Source organism: Coenobita brevimanus, chromosome 40 (assembly GCF_032717465.1).
Source record: "Coenobita brevimanus isolate Jiangsu-jjx chromosome 40, ASM3271746v2, whole genome shotgun sequence".
Lineage (NCBI taxonomy): Eukaryota > Metazoa > Arthropoda > Malacostraca > Decapoda > Coenobitidae > Coenobita > Coenobita brevimanus.
The window spans coordinates 60,585,859-60,597,912 of NC_136993.1; positions in this window are offsets into that span (position 1 = coordinate 60,585,859).

Below are 12,054 nucleotides of genomic sequence, written 5' to 3' on the forward strand. Positions count from 1 at the left end.
TGCTCTAAAAATATTCTAATTATTATTTACTTCCCCAACACTTCTAACATTGCTAATTAATTTAGCAAGTATAATTGCAAGAAAATTTGAAGGGATAAAAGTAGGAAGAGGCGATCCTTTCATAATTAAAATAAATATATCAAACAGCTCTGGGGTGGCAGCACTCACGCGACACGTGTTTGTGTGTACGCTGTGGGAGGTCACCAACCCCCTACAGGATTTAGGCCTATTGGGGAAACCTCTATAAAAAAAACGCGCCGTGACTTTTACCTCAAGGGTGGTGCGGAAATAAAGTCAAAATTATAATCCATACATAAAAATGGAAGTAAAAAACCATGGATGACACATAACAAAATCTAGCGAGAGAGAGAGAGAGAGAGAGAGAGAGAGAGAGAGAGAGAAATAATAATAATAATAATAATAATAATAAAACTTTATTTCCACTAAACAGTGGGTATTCTTATACATTATACAGTAGTACAGCATACAGTATGAAAGTTCTATACACAATATAATACAAGTTGATACATATGGTGGAGAATAGTGACAGAGAGGTAAATGGTTTAAAAGGTGTGGGGACACTTAGGTTAAAAATAGATCAATTAAGGGATTTAGGAACGAAGGCAGTGGGAAGGATTAAGACAGATGGGATTGTAAGATTAGGGAGTTTGAGCAATAGGGTAGAATGTATGCTCTCAATAAAAGTATAGCAATTATCAACGGCTAATTATTATACAGGTGTTGATGGTGGGGGTCTATATTTATAGGAGGTGTTGGTGGTGGAGGTATAGCGGGTGTTGTTGATGGGGGTGTTGTTGGGGGTAGGGGTATAGGGGGTGTTGGTGGCAGGGGTATAGGGGGTATTAGAAAAACGGAGATCACAAGAGGGAAACAGTGTCAAGGTCATCGCTGATGGAGAGGTCAGCTCGGAAACGTGGCAACAGTGCAGGGAGGGGGTGACTCCACCAAAACCCTACGTTTCGATCTGTCAGACTATAGGAAGAGTCATTATCCGATAATTGGTGCTTCGCTTCCAGGAATTGATATATATATATATATATATATATATATATATATATATCTCTATATATATATATATATATATACATATAGAGAGAGAGAGAGAGAGAGAGAGAGAGAGAGAGAGAGAGAGAGAGGCCCGTGGGAGTTGGATAGGTAGGAATAGTCATAATCCGATAAGTGGTGAGTCGATGCCATATAGAACATAAGAAGAGAGGATAACTGCAGTAGGCCGGTTGGCCCATGCTAGGCAGCTCCTAGAAGAGTAACTGAACTACTAGAATGAGATAAGGATAGCAAAGAAGAAGGCTCTCCCCCACCCTCCAAACCCTCCAGCCGAAGCCGGCAGGAAAAAGTCAGAAAGAACACCACGCCGTATAGAAAAACTGGCATGAACATTTTACAGGAAAGTGTGAAAGGAGAATAGAGACTATCATAGTGTAACCTGAAAAGAAAATTTTTTTGAATTAGTATTGGTTATAAGATTTTCTTTATTCTATATCCACCCCTTATTTGTCATATGCTTATCTAGCCTATGCTTGAAACTCTCAATGGAAGAGGCAGCAACTACTTTACTAGGTAGCTTATTCCATTCGTCTACTACTCTATTACCAAACCAATTTCTACCGATTTCCTTACTAAAACGGAATTTTTCTAGTTTGAAACCATTATTTCTAGTTCTATCCTGTATGCTCACTTTAAGTACCTTGCTAATATCTCCCTTATTTATACCATTCATCCACTTAAACACCTCAATTAAGTCTCCCCTTACTCTACGCCTCTCTAGCGAATGCAGACTTAGTCTTTTCAGTCTGTCTTCATATGACAGGTTCCGGACGTCATGTATCATTTTAGTCATTCTTCTCTGTACATTTTCTAACGAATTAATATCCATTCTATAGTAAGGACACCAGAATTGTACTGCGTAGTCTAAATGTGGCCTTACTAATGCTAGATAAAGTTTTAGTATTACTTTAGATGAAATGTTGCTCACGCTTCTCGAAATAAATCCTAGGACCCTATTTGCTTTATTTCTCGCATTAATGCACTGTTGCCTTGGTTTAAGGTCGTTACTAATCATAACTCCTAGATCTCTCTCACATTCCGATTTGCTAATTTCTTTGTTATCTAAGCTGTATTTAGTATCTCCAATGGTCTTGCCTACGTTAAGTACTTTACATTTTTCAACGTTAAATTCCATTTGCCAAGTTTTAGACCATTTGGACAATGTATCGAGGTCTTTTTGTAAGTTATGGCAATCGTCAGTAGAGTTAATGATACGCCCTATTTTTGTATCGTCGGCAAATTTGCTGATGCTGCTATTGACTCCTAAGTCTAGATCATTTATATATATGATAAATAATAAGGGACCGAGTACTGAACCCTGTGGTACACCGCTAGTTACTAATCCCCAGTCCGACTTAGTTCCATTTATTAATACTCTCTGCTTTCGTCCTTTCAGCCAGGATTCTATCCATTTTAAGATATCGCCGTCTATACCGTGTGCTCGAACCTTTCTAACTAACCTTTCGTGTGGGACCCTATCAAAAGCTTTACTAAAGTCCAGATAAATAACATCGTAAGCTTTATCGCTATCTACTGCCTCATAGACCTCCGAGTAGAATGACAACAAATTTGTGAGGCAGGATCGTCCTTGCCTGAATCCGTGCTGACTTTCGTTTATAAGATTAAATTTTTCTAAGTGTTCTCTAATCTTATTTGCCAAAATTGACTCTAACATTTTTCCTACTATTGACGTTAGACTTATCGGACGATAATTCAACGCAGCTGATTTATCACCATTTATATATATTTATATATATATATATATATATATATATATATACTATATATACAAAGAGAGAGAGAGAGAGAGAGAGAGGCCCGTGGGAGTTGGATAGGTAGGAATAGTCATAATCCGACATGTGGTGAGTCGAATATATATATATATATATATATATATATATATATATATATATATATATATATATATATATATATATATATATATAGAAAGAGAGAGAGAGAGAGAGAGAGAAGCAGGTGGGGATGGTGGTGACCCTCGAGACGAAGTGAGAATCCTATAATTGGTGGTCAAATTTAGAATGTCGCACCCGGGGAAATTTCCACATTCTCTCACACCCTGAACAGAAATCTTGCTGCGTTACACACCCTAACTTTTATGCAGTCAATAGCACAATACTTCACATTTCACGTGCATTTCACAGGGAGACAAAGTGATAATCCTTTACTACATGTCATATCAACGTACATTACCTTTGCAATTACATGACGTCTTCGTAGCCGTATATACCTTCCCCTTCACACCTGCCGCTACACTTTAGCTAACCTGCGTTACACACCCTAACTTTTATGCATTCAATAGCACATACGCCACATTTCACGTGCATTTCACAGGGAGACAAAGTGATAATCCTTTACTACATGTCATATCAACGTACATTACCTTTGCAATTACATGACGTCTTCGTAGCCGTATATACCTTCCCCTTCACACCTGCCGCTACACTTTAGCTAACCTGCGTTACACACCCTAACTTTTATGCATTCAATAGCACATACGCCACATTTCACGTGCATTTCACAGAGAGACAAAGTGATAATCATTTACTACATGTCATATCAACGTACATTACCTTTGCAATTACATGACGTCTTCATACCCGTACATACCTTCCCCCTCACACCTGCCGCTACACTTTAGCTAACCTGCGTTACACACCCTAACTTTTATGCATTCAATAGCACATACGCCACATTTCACGTGCATTTCACAGAGAGACAAAGTGATAATCCTACAATTGGTGGTCAAAATAACAATGTTCACTTGGGGAATTCCCATTCTCTCACACCCTGAACAGAATTCTTGCTGGGAGAGTACTATATCACTCGTGGCACAGTTCTCGTAAATTATATAATAAGCATGTTATTACTAAAGTTCACATCAACGTACATTACCTGTGCAATTTTACCTCCGGCGTTCGTAGTCGTCCTTTCCGTGACAGCTCACCTTCCTCTGAACTCTCGCTAATCAAGGATACGCAACTACACAAACACTCGCGGCACACTTCACTTACATTATGTAATAAGCATACGTTATTACTACATGTCACATCAACATACATTACCTGTGCAATTACCGCCGGCGTTCGGAGCCGTCAATACCTGGCCTAGCTCACCTCTCTTCACACATGCCGCTAAACTCTTGCTAACCCTAACTTTTTATGCATTGATGAGCACATACGGGACATTTCACGTGCATTTCACACGATATCAGACACAAATACATTACTAAAACAATGCATCAACCACAACCTCGGCAAATATTCCGCTCGTGACTGCATTATACCGTCATTTTTATCACTGAGAGTATGAGGCAACGCTATTTTTGGCACACACCACACTCGTTCACGGAAACTCGTAGCATGTTTTACGCATATCTCATATAATTCCATACGCATTTACAGCATGTTTTACGTATATTTGATACAATTTCATACGCATTTACACGATCAGAATCACAATAATTCAAGCCATAAAACACCGCTACAATTCTCCCCTCCCGACTTCCGGGTTGCCCCGACGCCATCCGTAACACTTGCTGCCTCCATAAAATTTCACCATGCCATCCACAGTAACTTTCACACACTATATATTTAGGCCTTGGCTGCATTATTGACGTACTTCAACTCACGCCATACGGCCTACGGGGGGGCGGAGTGGCAAAACCCCGCTACACTGACCATGCGTCTCTCTCCAAGGCCCAACGATTCCTAACCGCCATTATTCCTTTTCAACACATATATATATGTTCCATTGACAATATCACGTCACTATATGTTCACATACAATGTATTATCACACTGAGTCAATAGGGGCCTTTGCTTCGGGCAAGAGGGGGAAAATAATGGAGGATTTAAAGGGAAACGCGAGCTGTCACTCTCACCGCCTGGCTGCTTGACAATGACTGAGGTTGGAGGGAGCGGGGTGAGGGAGATGAAGCGACACAGCGTTGCCAATGACTTACCTCGAGAAAGCTTTGGCGACCCTATGACGCGCCCAAAAATCACGCAAATCGGCCTATAAGTTTTTTTCTGACGAATATTTTTGTGCCTAAACCACGCGATTCGAGTGACTGTGCAAGACCTAGTGCAAGGCGACGTCACGCGAATCGCATGAGTGTGTCTGGGAGGGTTAAGAAATGTCTCAAAAAACTTTGAAACACAGGATGTTAAAGCAATTGGACGATAGTTTGAGGGTTGAGAACTGTCCCCCTTCTTTGGGACTGGCTGAATGAGAGCAAACTTCCAGCAAGAAGGAAAGGTACAAGTTGACAGACAAAGGCGAAAGAGTTTGCCTAGGCAGGGTGTAAGCATTGAGGCACAGTTCTTGAGGACAACAGGAGGGACTCCATGGGACCCATATGCCTTGTTAGTATTGAGGCTAGTGATGGCAGAAAATACATCAGCTGAAGAAATTTTAATGTCAGCCATGAGGAAGTCTGAGGAGGGAAGTGATGGAGGAACAGTACCGGAATCGTCTAAGGTGGGATTGAAGGAGAAATTCTGAGCAAAAAGATCTGCCTTATCAGTACAAGAAATAGCTACAGAGCCATCAGAGTGGAAAAGAGGAGGGAAGGATGATGAGGAAAAGTTGTAAGAAAGGTTTTTGGCAAGGTGCCAGCAGGAGCAGGAAGAATTCAAGTTGGAGCGTTGAGAGGACTTACTACAGATGAAATTATTTTTAGCAGTGTGAAGAACAGATTTAGCACGTTCCAGGCAGAAACATAAACAAGACGTGATTCAGGGGTGGGTTGGCTCTGGTACCTTTTATAGGTCCTCTCCTTGTTGTGGACTGCATTAGAACAAGCGTGGTTAAACCAAGGCATTCTTGCACTAGTCAAAGGATATGAGAAAGGAATGTATGCTTCCATGCCCAAGAGAATAACCTCCGTAATGCGCAAGGCAAACTCAGAGGGCTCCCAGCCATGGAAGCAATAAGCATTCCATTGAAAATCAAAGAAGTACTGCCTGAGGGCCCCCCAGTCTGCAGCTCCAAAGTGCCACAGACGACGTTTCTTTGGAGGGTCCACAAGCTGTACTGGAGCGATAGGACAGGTTAAGGTGATAAGGTTGTGATCAGAGGAGCCCAACAGAGAGAAAAAATTAACAATGTAAACAGAAGGATTAGTTCTAAGGAAGGGGTCAAGTATGTTGGAACTATCTCCGAGGCGGTCAGGGATACAGATAGGGTGATGTACAAGATGCTCTCGGTCATTAAGGATAGAAAAGATGTAGGTTTGTTCACCAGGTGGAACAGTGACAGGAGAGGAGAGCCAAAGGTGGTTGCGAACACTGAAATCTCCTAGAATGGAGATTTCAAAGAAAGGAGAAATGGATAGAATGTGTTCATTCATAGAAGTAAGACAGTCAAAGAATTTTTGATAGTAGAATTAGGAGATAAGTAAATAGCACAGATATATTTAGTCAGAGAATGACAGGAAAGCCGAAGCCAGAGAGTAGAGAATTCGGAAGAATCAAGTTCACAAACACGGGAGCAAGATAGGTTGTTGCGTACATATACACAACATCCACCTTTGACTTTGAAATGAGTCAAAGAATTTTTGATAGTCAGTAGAATTAGAGGATAAGTAAACAGCACAGATATCTTTAGTCAGTGAGTGACAAGAAAGCCGAAGCCAGAGAGTAGAGAATTCAGAGAAATCAAGTTCATGAACACGGGAGCAAGATAGGTTGTTGCGTACATTTACACAACATCCACCTTTGGCTTTAAAATGAGTATAGAGAAAGTAGGAGGAAACAGAAAAGGGTTTGCTGTCAGTTGCCTCAGACAGCTGAGTCTCTGTTAAGAAGAGAAGGTGAGGTTCAGCTGAGGAGAGGTGGTGTTCGACAGAGAGAAAGTTAGAGGAAAGGCCGTGAATGTTGCAGAAATGAAGGAAAAGTGAGTCAGACAGTGGTTCCAGGCATCTCTCTGAGTCGTCACTGGGAGATGGGCTGATGGTGGGGGAATTTGTGGTCCCCCCCCCCCGAGACTCCGAGGCCTGATTTTCAGAAGCTATTTTACTTTTAATTTTGAAAAGGATGTGTAATGTGTACTGTGCATGTAGTTTGGTGTTGACAGTTAGAGAAACTTGAATTGGAGAGCATGCTGGCCTACTCTCTGTGTTAATGGGTTACTGAAAAAGTTCAGCAAGGGGGATGGCCAGGAACTAGTCCTGAGGGATGATGAAACCAGAGCTCCAGCTCTCCCTGTCATCAGCTTTCCATCCATCTTGGGCGTACCGCCCTGCTCGACTGGTGCTACAGCCTACTCCAATGATATACAACTCCCTCATATCTTAAGAGAAGACATGCTGGGCTGCTTCGGTTGTCATTTTTACCCACCTTTCGATTGACAGAGTGTGTGATAGCCAGGCTGGAACTTCCATGGGTTTCTCCAGCAACACTCTGAGTGCTTCAGTGGTGGCTCATTTGTATGAGTGTTCCAGTAAATGAGCTCAACAAGTTTGGTGGCACCAGGATTAATGTTGGGTGTCTCTCTGGGTCTGACACTTCAGTCTCCACCCTGTGTCTCCATATCTTCTTCACCTCTAATTGCACATATTATTTCAACTGCCTCCCACTTTTCTTATGGTTCATCACTGAACAACATAACCTGAAGTACAGCTTTACAATGCACATACCAGGCAGAACGCTTCACTGTTGGCATCACAGTGTCTACCACTTGCTTCATCTGATTCCTCAGAAGTTGTAGTTGGTATAACACATGCCCCAGACCATCCACCCAACTAGGATTTAACTTAATATAAAAACAATTAGGTATGTAGACTCCCACAATGAATTCCACTATCATTCTCAGTTTTTTTAGGCTTGCTCTTTTCCAACTATGTTTCGATATCCATAGTCTGCAAAATCTCAAAGCCGTGGTAAGCCAAATGCTGTGAGACACTGCTCCAATCTCCAGGAGAGCAAGATCCTTGGGCAGATTTCCTGATCTGATGGCAGTGACAATCCTATAGCCATGTGACTGATCGGTACTAAGGTGATTGATGACCTCTTGACTGTGGGCAACGGGAGTCCTACAGTTATCTTGGTGAATTTAGGATTGATTACCAACTCCGTGGCAGTGTCTAACATTGAACCTAGAATCCCAGACCACCTATTGTTGCTCAGGGTCTTGCCATCTAGGACTGTCACCAGATGTCTTAGGCTCAGCTCTCCTGTATGCAGATCACAATCAATCCAAACCAACCTTTTACCCAGGTTTACCTCAACTTTATGCACGACTCCTCCTGACCAGCCAGTGTTGACATTGGTGCTGTCCAGGGTTTTATCTGCTCCTCTTTCTTTCAGTCATTCCACCAGATGATCAGCATTTACCTTAGTATGGCTCCTATTTTCTGTTACCTCTTGTGGGACAAAATGCCACAAGTATTTGCCACCTGGTTCACTATATACTGTGTTGTGTTCTTCTTTGACAAGGCTAGGAAAAAGCCTATTACTGCCCTCAGCTTCCAACATTATTTTGGCGTCATCTCTTCTCCCATCAAAGAGAATACAGGTGATTCCATTTTCTCTGTTTTATCCTCTGCATTTTTAATAAACCCCCTAGCTAGTCTCTCCTGGGCCATCATCACTTTCTTGTGATCAATCACCAGTGTTGTGTCTGTGTCTGTGATGAGACCAGCATCTATCCAGGCAACAGTCGCAATTTCAGCAGTCTCCCGGAGCCCTGTATGGTGCCTAAGACTGGCCAAAGCTATATTGGAGATGTCCACTGTTTTGTTTTTTTTTTTTTTTTTTTTTTTTTTTTGTCGTTGGAGAGGCTGATGTTGAAGCTTCTGGGAAGAAACATCAACATCCTCATCATCCTCACTGGACGTTGTCTCCGGTTCAAAACCTGGTTCTTCTCTAAACAGTTCCTCATTCTTTACTCATATTTCACTTTTTTTCCTCCTCTTCTCTGCTGCCTTTTCTCTCTCTTCCTTTCTCTGTAATACTTCTTTTTATTGCTTGGTTTCCTTGTGGTCAGTGAGGCCCATCTGATGTGGTCCTACATTGTCAATCTTCTCCCTTTGACCTTTTATGAAGGCAAGCTCCTGGACTGGTATTTTCTGTTCTCACCTGCAGGTGCAGTCAACATGAACCTCACTGGAACAGTTTGAGTTACATCCTGCCTCACTGCAAGTTTTTATTTCACAGTGACAGTTCAAAATATCTACAAGTCTGTCCGACTGAATCACGAATCTATCCTTTACTTCCAGTTCTACATTCCCGAGAGCCACTTTTGTAGCCTTATCCCATTACGCCTTTACCTTTGTCCTGAACCTAACCGCTGTTAATTACAGGCATTTGGAATAAAGCATTAGCTTTCTCCCACTGATCTATTACAGCAGGAACAATGTCATTATTGATCAGGTAACTGATAGGATAAATGCGTCTGTCCTCTTCCATCTGCTCTCTCCTAAGCAGGCCATACCTGAGCAGATCTCTTGCTGTTGGGAGTTCAGCTGGGGGTAGAACCTTTCCTCATCCCACCAAAAGACTGAGATGACAGGTTGACTTTCCACGGGTTTTAACTGTTCTCTGACTCATTTTCAGAACACTAACTGCTGTGAAACAGTTTGTAACTCATGCAAGTATGTCTCTGCCACCAGCCCAGAATCCTAGTTAAATGCACTGTAATCTAACCGTGAAAAGGCAGATTTTATATCAGAAGTCCAGTTTGTTAGGAACAAGGTAAATTGTGCTGCAGATTGACAGCAGCCAAGCAAAATTTAACTAGTTGTTATAGTCATTTTTAAAGGTCTGTCTTTATCCGTTTGTAAGATATGTCCAAAAACGATATTATGAAACCATTATCTGCGCTTCATCAAGTCATTAAAAGCAAAAACACTCTATACTGGAGTCTACAAACAAAAGTATACACACATCCATCCATCCTGTTTACAATTTGATGGTAAATTCATCACTTGAGAAAAAATTATTGGGTACCTGCATTTAACAATTATGTATTTTTATTCGATAGATCCTTCAAAACTTAAAGACAAAATATATGTAGGTAAATGACCTTTAAAACAAAAACCAAGTATATATTTTGCTTTTCTGGATAAAAAGGACCTATTTTATAACTAGTACTCAGTAAATATAGGATGTTATCAGAATTGACACACCCTATTGATGCACTGACTGATTTATTTCTTAACTCACTGATTGGCTGATGCATTGGTTGACTGGCTGATTAACTGATTGATTTATGAACTGATTGATTGAGAATACATTGGCTGACTGACTTATTAACTGACTGATTGATTGATACATTGAGACAAAGTGAGTTAGATAAATAAACATGGATAAATTTAAAGATGGACTGGTGGCTGTAATGCTTATACAGACAGATTAATGGATCAGCGAATGGACGGAGAGAGAGAGAGAGAGAGAGAGGATGAATTTTGTGTGTTGTGGCGGTGTCTCGTCTTGCTAATGTGTGTAGTGCAGATATATTGAGTTCCATGAAATTCGTAATCAGAAATACAGTCAATGGACATAAAAAAGGCACTATAAATCATAGAACAATTTACGGAAAGCACAAAGTAATGCAAGATAGCTTCTATATTTGGTTTGTTTTCGAATAACAAAAATCCTTAGTTCTTTTCCAAGTTACATACTGGCTAAGAGAAGTCAGATTGGAGGGTAAGAGTGACCAGCAACCAAGGAGACTCATTCCTGCCTAATAACTAAGGCTCATCGAATTTCAGTCAACCATGACTTTATATTCAAGTTGTGAGTGTAGGTGAGTGTACTTAATTGCAAACAAACTGAATCGCATCACTGAGTAATGGGTCTCACAACACACGTGAATCCACATATGGCACTGAGACGCAGTATATGTGCTATCCTACCTTTGAAGCGGAAAGCGTAATATGTTGACCATAAATACAGTTTCCATATCTGAGTCTAATTCTTCCTTACCTGGAATATTTGTCTAGAAATAATGGTATTGTGAAGCTGTGAGTGAGCCCTCTTGAAGGGGTCCATGAGGCCACCTTATGCGGCTGTCCTTCTTGGGGACTATAGGGCATCTCCACAAACATTTCGCACCTTGAGAGCGAAATCTGGAGTCATTATTTGGTAGAGTAAGGGTTAACTTCGAGCATAAGGTCATTTCAGTAAGTTTTCTCTGTGATCAAACAATCGCACCTTAAAAACAAAATATGAAGCTGCTCTCTCTTAGGATAAGCATAACTTTGAAAACAAGGACATTTTCATTATTTTCTTGCTGTGGCCAGGCACTCGCACATTGAAGGCAAAAAGTGAATTTATCGTTTTTTATGGTAAGGATTAACGTTGAGCACAAGGCCATCATTTCCATTAAGTTCTTGATTTGACCAGATTATTTAATTCCACTAAAGAAAGCACCCTAGTGATAAAAGGCGACGTAATTGTTATATGTTACCCTAGATTAATATAAGCTACTCCTGATCTGAATATAATCAAAAAGTGGCGGCAGAGATTAACGTAACACAGAGTTCTTCCAGCTGAAGAGGTCTTTATGTTAGGCTACTCGTACATAGAATAAACAGAACGGGAATAAAGGAATTCTTGCATAGACTAGACGAAAGAATAATAAAGGAATTCGTGAAGGAATGGAAATATAGATGTCTACTGAGCTTACGATACTACAGTATGGTCCATAAAACATACAATGCAACCCCCCCAAAAAAGTAACACGACTTTAGGTAGATTATATTAAATTACGTAATATTACGAAATTTCACATAAGCATTCGCGAATCGAGAGCAAAGTATTATCTGTGTGTGTGTGTGTGTGTGTGTGTGTGTGTGTGTGTGTGTGTGTGTGTGTGTGTGTGTGTGTGTGTGTGTGTGTGTGTGTGCAAAATAATACATCATTACTGATCCGATTTTAACCAAACTCCTTGAAGGATTCAAGGTCAGCAATGAAGCAAGTTTAATATTCTTTTAGAATAATAGGT